The sequence below is a fragment of the Tachypleus tridentatus genome, unplaced genomic scaffold (assembly GCF_004210375.1).
Source record: "Tachypleus tridentatus isolate NWPU-2018 unplaced genomic scaffold, ASM421037v1 Hic_cluster_2, whole genome shotgun sequence".
In the NCBI taxonomy this organism is placed as follows: domain Eukaryota; kingdom Metazoa; phylum Arthropoda; class Merostomata; order Xiphosura; family Limulidae; genus Tachypleus; species Tachypleus tridentatus.
Genome location: NW_027467782.1, coordinates 20,475,355 through 20,483,486, shown reverse-complemented (window position 1 = coordinate 20,483,486; position 8,132 = coordinate 20,475,355). Strand labels below are relative to the sequence as shown.

The following is an 8,132-nucleotide window of genomic DNA, read 5'->3' as shown; positions in this document are numbered from 1 at the left end:
TTTACAAACTTACAAAGAATAGTAAATCTTCTATCTCATTTGGAACTGGATATTTTTTCGAAGGTTCACGATGAGGGAATTAATTTTGAGTTACTTCAAAACACCTAATTTAAATATGAATAAACTATATCAAATTATCGTAAATCACAGAAATTTAATCAGCAAAACGTAGAGGGCCAATTTAAAATAAAACAAAATCATTTTTTATGTTCTGTCCATAATAACGTTATTAGGCAATCACAAACACGATGAATTATAGAATTTTTGTTCCAGTTCTGTTTACTTCATATATTATTCCTTCTATCGTTTAGTGTGCAGGCCTGGCATGGCCTAGCGCGTTAAGGCGTGCGCTTCGTAATCTGATGGTCGTGGGTTCGCGCACGAGTCGTGCAAAAACATGCTCGCCCTCCCAGCCGTGGGGGCGTTATAATGTGACGGTCAATCCCACTATTCGTTGGTAAAAGAGTAGCCCAAGAGTTGGCGGTGGGTGGTGATGACTAGCTGCCTTCCCTCTAGTCTTACACTGCTAAATTAGGGACGGCTAGCACAGATAGCCCTCGAGTAGCTTTGTGCGAAATTCCAAAAACAAAAAACAACGATGTTTGAATACAATTATATCTATATTAATATAGGTATAATGGCGTTCCTTTACACTGACAAACACCATATCAACATTATTTATAAAATACAATGTGATAACTGCCACGACTTCTATATTGGAGAAACAAGTAGAAAAATGGAAACTAGATTCAAAGAACATAAAAAGTCACCTTCACACGTTTTCGAACACTGCAAGTCAAATAAACACAACATAACCATAGAAAACACTCAAATACTAAATAAAGAAACAAACATAAACAAACGCAAAATTAAAGAAACCTTACTTATACAACAACTTAAACCCAAAATAAAATTCAGCCGTGGGGGCGTTATAATGTGACGGTCAATGTCACTATTCGTTGGTAAAAGAGTAGCCCAAGAGTTGGCGGTGGGTGGTGATGACTAGCTGCATTCCCTCTAGTCTTACACTGCTAAATTAGGGACGGCTAGCACAGATAGCCCTCGAGTTGCTTTGTGCGAAATTCCAAAACAAACAAAACAATCGTTTAGTGTAGCTACAAATAGTTAGTTACAATAAAACACTAATTCATCTTCTAGGTGATCACGTCTATTTTGGGTAAATATGTAGGAATTATGAAACTGATACCAGCTTCCCCAGCAACGAGATACAAATATTATCAATATTGCGGAAGATTATGTAAATTTATGATCCCCTCAGATGTATTCTCGTGGTCTAACGGAATAAATAAATATCCTGCCATCAGCTTCATAAACGGAGACACGGGATAGTGAGTAAAAAATAATTATGTGTGTGTGTTTTCTTATGGTAAAGCCACATTGGGCTATCTGCTGAGTCCACCGAGGGAAATCAAACCCCTGATTTTAGCGTTGTGAATCCGTAGACTTACTGCTGTACCAGCGAAGGACAAAATAATTATTGATGTTTGACACCCAGTATGGTTATTAATAGAGAAAGATGACTTTGAAATGTTGTATTTTTTATCGAATTAACTTTTTTTCTTCTGGTTCTTTTTTCCTGACTCCATTATTTGAAATAATAAATACTAATATATTTATGTTTTAGTGCTATTTAACATCAGTATCAAGTTCTAGACACGCGCGTATTTATTTAGATGTTGATGATTGGTTGAGTACAAAGACAAATTAATTAATACGATCAAGATACTTGAACCGTGTGGCCCGGCATATGTTATTTTTATGTAATTATGAACAAAGATTCTTGTGAACTCACGAAATTATTTTTCTCACCAGTTATTTACTTGTGAAACTTTCTATGACTCTTTTCACGTTTCTTTATCAGGAGGAAATAAATATAGATCATCCTTGACAACTTCTATTGGTGAATAAAACTCGCCATATTCCACTTAAATGTTCATTAAATTCACACACACACACACACACAAGGCAATTGCTTCTGTGACACATGTTCCCACTTTCTGCAGTTACTGCTTTACAATACACGTGTTTTACTTAAGTTCATGGGTCAAGCTTGGACCTGAGATTAATGTGCTAGATTGGAGGTTCCGTGGCTCACGTTCAGTTATTATCAAAATCAAAATAAAAAACACGCTCCGCACTTTTGAACTTTGGATGTATTATAAGAGTGACAGTCAGATCCTGCTATACGATCTCAAAGGATTTGTTTGTTATGAAGTTCACGCAAAGCTATGAGAGGGCTATCTGCGAAAATATTCAATAAAATAATTCCATGATATACAAGAATTATATAGATTCATGAGATGTTCTTTATATTTATTTGAGTTTATGAATACAATTATAATTATGACCATCATTCTACTGAAGACTCGATCACACGAGTGGCAGATTTAGTACAATTTGATACCATGATGGGTAGAGTCACAAGATGCTCACAATCACCCGCAACACTGCTGTAATGCTAGAAAGCTGCCAACAGGGGCTGCGATTGGACGAGGTTTCAGTATTCCCACCTTTCTTCTTGGTGAAATATAAGATCGAATTTGAGTTTCTGAGCAGTTCCTCGCGGTCACGAGTCTCCGTAACGTTGTTTCTCGTTTCGATCCTTATAAGGTAAGTTATTTTTTAATTTAAAAAATACAATGGAGAAAAAACCTTAAAGGTTTTATTCAACATTAGGAAAATTATGGTGTCTACAACAAAGGTAGATACGAGAAAATTATTAACCTTTTGTATCAGTCTAAGCCTCTTGTATTTTTAACTTTGTAAATATTATAACAATGGGTATATATTCTCCTATGACAGCAAGCATATATATGCATAAAACTATGTTTATACACTTCGTAGACTGAGAAATACGTTATGTTTTCAATGACTTTACATGTTTTAAGTTTCAACGACATTATATATTATATTTTTAACAAATTTGTATATTATATTTTCACAAATACGACATTACACATTGTACTTTCATTTATATCTTGCTTATCTATAGGAAATGTTCCAACAATTTATTCCATATATGTCTTATGTAAGCAGCAGGCATTAGGGTTATTACACAATATGAAGTATTACATATAACTTTAAATGTTACATAAAGATAACATTACTTATCTACGACATAACTTTAAATGTTAAACAAGATATGACGTCACTTATCTACGACGTAGCTTTGAATGTTACACAAGAGATGACATAACTTATCTACGACATAACTTTGGATGTTACACAAGAGATGGCATCACTTACTACGACATAACTTAAATGTTACATAAGAGATAACATCGCTGATCTACGGCAAGCGCAGATAATCATTATGTAGCTTTGCGCAAAATTTAAAAAACAACAACAAAACAAATCACTGTTTTAGTAATTAATATCCAGGGATGAATATTTTTGTTACGCACCCGGGACCATTTTATCATTTTACAATTATATTAAGAACTTTAATGTCTCATAATCTAATTATATCAAATCCCATACTTAAATTTATCTTTAAAAATTATTGTATACGAGACATATCTATACCACTACTGAATAGTATTTCATGAGTGTAAGTAGTTTTACCATACAAATTATCAAGAAAACCTTTAGATATGGGATTGAGAATGAGCTTTCAGCTCCATTTATAATAACATATTATGAAACTGTATTTATTTCTATCTTTTAATACGTTTGATTGTTTGCATATCGACCCATCTCTTTGCACGTTCCGCGCATCTCTGTTTATTGTTCAAATAACAAGGCCAGTGGAATTTTAATTACTGGCTGATAAAAGAAATATACAAACAATTCACAATACAAGTATAATAATGTGTTTTATATTTTAAAACTACTTATTAGAACACTATGTTTCTCTAATCATTTATTCAAGTGACATACGAACAATGTGAAATATTATATCGTGGTCAATGTTGCTTCCTTACACCATATAGTTAAACATGAAACAATGAAAGAAAACTGTACTTTTCAAAACAAGTGTTGGTCACAATGAAGAACATTGTAAAATGTCTTCAGTATTACATTTTTAACCAATTATAAATATTATACTTCAATCAGTAAGATTTTACACAATTAGTTTATGTAATGTAGATTGCGCTTAATAGCATATTTCATATATTATAGTAAATAATTCAGAAAGACAAATAAACATTAAATTGTAATTAAAATATAATAACATTATACTTTTATCATATTATTAATGTTATTTGTAGAAATAAAATAAATAACAAATGTGCACACAATAATTTGACAGCTCATGTTCTAATAATTACTATTCTTATTTACTGACTGTAATTCACATTTCACTGGATGTCAGGGCAGTTTAGATGTATGATGTAACCCATATAGTGTTTTCAATAGATAAATAATTTATGTACAACTTGACTTTAATAACAAGAAGTAAATAATAAAACAACTAAAATGATTTTTATCAAATAACCTGAAACTTTAGACAATTAAAACGGTTTGTGAAACAGGAATTGGCCTATAAATTTAGTTAACACCACTGTGTTCTTTAGTAGCAAATCATATATTAAGATGTTCTTTTAATTAACGTTTTCAGTGGGATCGAACTCAACACCTGTGTAGGTATGCGTGGTCCTATACTTTATTTTCAGTGGATCCTCAGTGTAGGTATGTGGTCCTATAGGCTTGGATCTGTTTAGTGTCTTTCCTTTTAATTGTATGACTTTGCTATGTGGTCATCAATTGTAAACACACACAGTGAGTTTGGGGTGAAGGCGGAGAGCGTGGGTTCTCGAAATGTCCCCTTAACGTTCGTTCATCGCTCCGGGTATTTATACCGTCCAGGAGAAACCATTCCACCTTCGCTGGTTTCCAAATATTCTAAAAGTAGAAAAAAAAAACGTGTATTTTATTTATTAGACTCATGTGTTAAAAGTACGATAAAATTTATTCTTGTTGAAATTGGTATTTTAGTACTTTCGTTAACTGCCACTAGAGGAAAACAGTTCAATTTGTTCTTCTTATTGACTGAGAAGCTACGGAAAGGGGCTATTTGTGTTTAGCGTACATTAAGTATCTAAACTTGTTTTCAAGCATTGTAAGTCCTGAGACATACCACCGTGCTACTGGGAAGACTGGTTTCCTCAATGAACAAGTCTAGTAAGTGGTCATTTTGCTTCAAAATCATTGTTACGCTAAGAAATATCTTCCGTAACCTGATAAACTATGCCACAAGTAGCAACTTGTGAATTTTCGTTCCAAACAAATGTGATGTCAAAGAGTCATTTTACATGTACTGGTGTGTATTGCATGATAACAGTGGAGTCATAAATTAGTTATAAAACACGAAGTACAAATTCATGACAAGAATGAGAAACTTTCTTCCACTTTCACCATTATACTTAACTAAATGTTTTCAAACGAAACTTACTGGCTTATATCAACTTACTTTAGTTGAAAAGAAAATCTCTATAAGGTCCGGCATGGTCAGGTGGGTTAAGACGTTCGACTCGTAAACCACGGGTTCAAATCCCCCGTCGCACCAAATATACTAACCCTTACAGCCACTAGGGGAGTTACTTAACATTTAAGAAGATCATTTGTTTAAAATTTATGCCAGGCCAGGCCATGAGATTAATAAACCTGATAATAAACCTCACTCGTGTATCACCTGTTGTGGTGGACACAGAACACCAGATTTCCTACCCTTGTAATGACGTTTGTGCAAAGTTATTCTCAATTCGACAGTCTTTCTCGCACCTTCTAAGCCTGATATATATACACCTACCCCACAGAAAAGCTTCGTGATGTGTTTACTGGCGCCACCTACTTGAAGCTGAGGGAATTCGTTCAAAATCTGAGTTCTCAACAATACGATTGTTTAAAATAGTTTATATATACTGATGTTTATGGATATTTTTCTGGCACTAAAGTAACTCTTGGCATATTGTCCATTGTGATGATTCACTCTAACTACAACTAGGCTCCAAGACCTTTATTCTGAGACGCATATCAACAATACAATAAAAAATACTTTGGCGTAGAGGTCGCACCAACTAAAACGAGAAATCTGTAACCCAGAAATTCATGTTAACACGTGAATATATTATAGTGGTATTATTATTGTTACTATTGTAGTGATTTCTTGGTAATTGCAGAGCTATACAATAGGCTATCTATTCTGTGTTCATCGAGGGGACTGGAACTATAATTTTAACCTTATAAACCTCATATGGGTCGAGTGAGAGCATATGACGGTACTTAAATGTTAGATTTCTCTTGTTATGAGTAGAAACATTCAAGAACATTCTACTGATCTGAGTGTAACGTTGTCGTATTGATCAGACAGAGGATACTTTACAGGTGGCAGCCATCTTGGGTCGTTCTTTCTCTTTTATCTCCAGCTATTTCGTGTTGTTTCTTATGTTGCCTGAGACACTAACTAATCACTCTGTTCCCCCCCACACCCATCCCTCTACAAGTACATCCCAAGAAAAAATTGGATCGTATCCGAATTAATCTAGTGAGGTAGAACAAACGTAGAGCAACAAAAAAAATGAAATTCGTAATCCGATTATAACTGAAACTGTACAGTAGAAGCGCAGATAAGATTTTATTAGGTACAACAACCAGTTTTCTTGTGTGTACCGCGCAGGCAGGGTAAAAAGCATTATAAACAAATAAAAATTACAAGTACTTATATTTCCCCTCAAAATATTACTTTCTCCTATTTCTTACGCTGACGTTAATATGAAAAAACAACAACATTAAATATATCCATCGTTGCTGAGCTGATGAATTTTTTTCTCATGTTGATGTGAGAAGAATTGAAAAAACTTCTAATATCAGATGAAACTGATACTTCATTTACTTTGTCTGTTTGTTTTTTGAATTTCGCGCTAAGCAACACGAGGGCTATCTGCGCTAGCCGTCCCTAATATAGCAGTATAAGACTAGAGGAAAAACAGTTAGTTATCTCCACCCACAGCAAACTCTCGAGCTACCCTTTTAACAACAAATAGTGTATTGACCGTCACATTATAATGCCCCCACGTTTGAAGGGTGAGTATGTTTGGTATGACGGGGATTCGAACCCGCGACCCTCAGATTACGAGTCGAGTACCTGAACCATTCTGGGCCTTTGACTTAGTAGAAAGCGGATTTCTCGATCCAAAGTGTGAAAGTCACTCAAATATTGCCATCTCGTGTTTAGTTTGGGTTGTTCTGATGAGATATAAAAGAGAAGACATCACTGTATTGTAACATCTGATAACGATCGAACCTGAAATCATAACGAGGATATAAAAAACAGTCATTCCAGAAAGGTTTGGATTGCTCTGATTAGATATAAAAGAGAAGACATAACTGTATTTTAATATCTGCCAATGATCCAATCCATAATCTTAACATGGATATAAAAAACAGTCATTTCAGGAAAGGTTTGGGTTGTTCTGATTGGACATAAAAGAGAAAACATTTGGTATTTCCTTCGAAGTCGAAGTTATTACATCAAACCCATGACCTATACTCGAGACTATCAGTGTTTACATGGAAATGTTAACTTGAAAGGGGAAAACACAACATGGTTGAAATGTTCTAGATGGTGTTGTGAATCTCATGGGTTAAGCCTACCCATTAAGCTGAACTGTGGGTCCAGATGAGATGGATAAATTATTCAAAGCTAATCTAATCGATTCGACACAACTGACCAATCAAAGATTTATTAATTGTTTGCTGCATTGACAGTGATACATAAAAGTGGGCACACCAGTATCGTTACCTGTAAAAAGATGGATTGGAATCATATATACGAAATCCTTAGTTTTAATACTTTGTGAAACTAACACCACAGTGAAGCCCCAAAAATGTTGTCTTGAAATAGCAGCAGGTGGCACAATGCGTTAATAGATACGATGATTTTCCTAGCGATTATCAAATTAAAAAATGTTCTTTCACCAATAAAGTATAAATATACAAATTATAGTATAACACACAGCGTGGTACCACTATTGCATAATTCATATACATTTCATAATTCATATTTTTATGTTTTTGCTTTTGGTTGGTTTAGAAGTTTCTCCGAGCCTCATTCATTAAGATCTATCGAAATAACCTGACATGATCGGTTTATGAAGAGACTCCATATT

At 34.2% G+C, this 8,132-nt stretch overlaps 1 protein-coding gene and 1 long non-coding RNA gene across 35 annotated transcripts in view; one reads left to right on the top strand and one right to left on the bottom strand.

The window, feature by feature from the left end:
- Window positions 1–8,132, top strand: part of LOC143243348 (uncharacterized) — a 207,172-nt gene that overhangs the window by 97,643 nt on the left and 101,397 nt on the right. The gene's annotated exons all lie outside the window — the stretch shown is intronic.
- Window positions 4,681–8,132, bottom strand: part of LOC143243352 (uncharacterized) — a 30,907-nt gene continuing 27,455 nt past the window's right edge. Inside the window, exons 1-2 of one of the 2 annotated variants that reach the window (XR_013024330.1) lie at window positions 5,435–5,589; window positions 4,681–4,866 (exon numbers count right to left, since the gene is read on the bottom strand). This is a non-coding gene — a long non-coding RNA (uncharacterized LOC143243352). Of the gene's footprint in view, window positions 4,867–5,434; window positions 5,590–8,132 lie in introns of those variants that run through there. The other variant, XR_013024329.1, reaches the window with a different exon arrangement.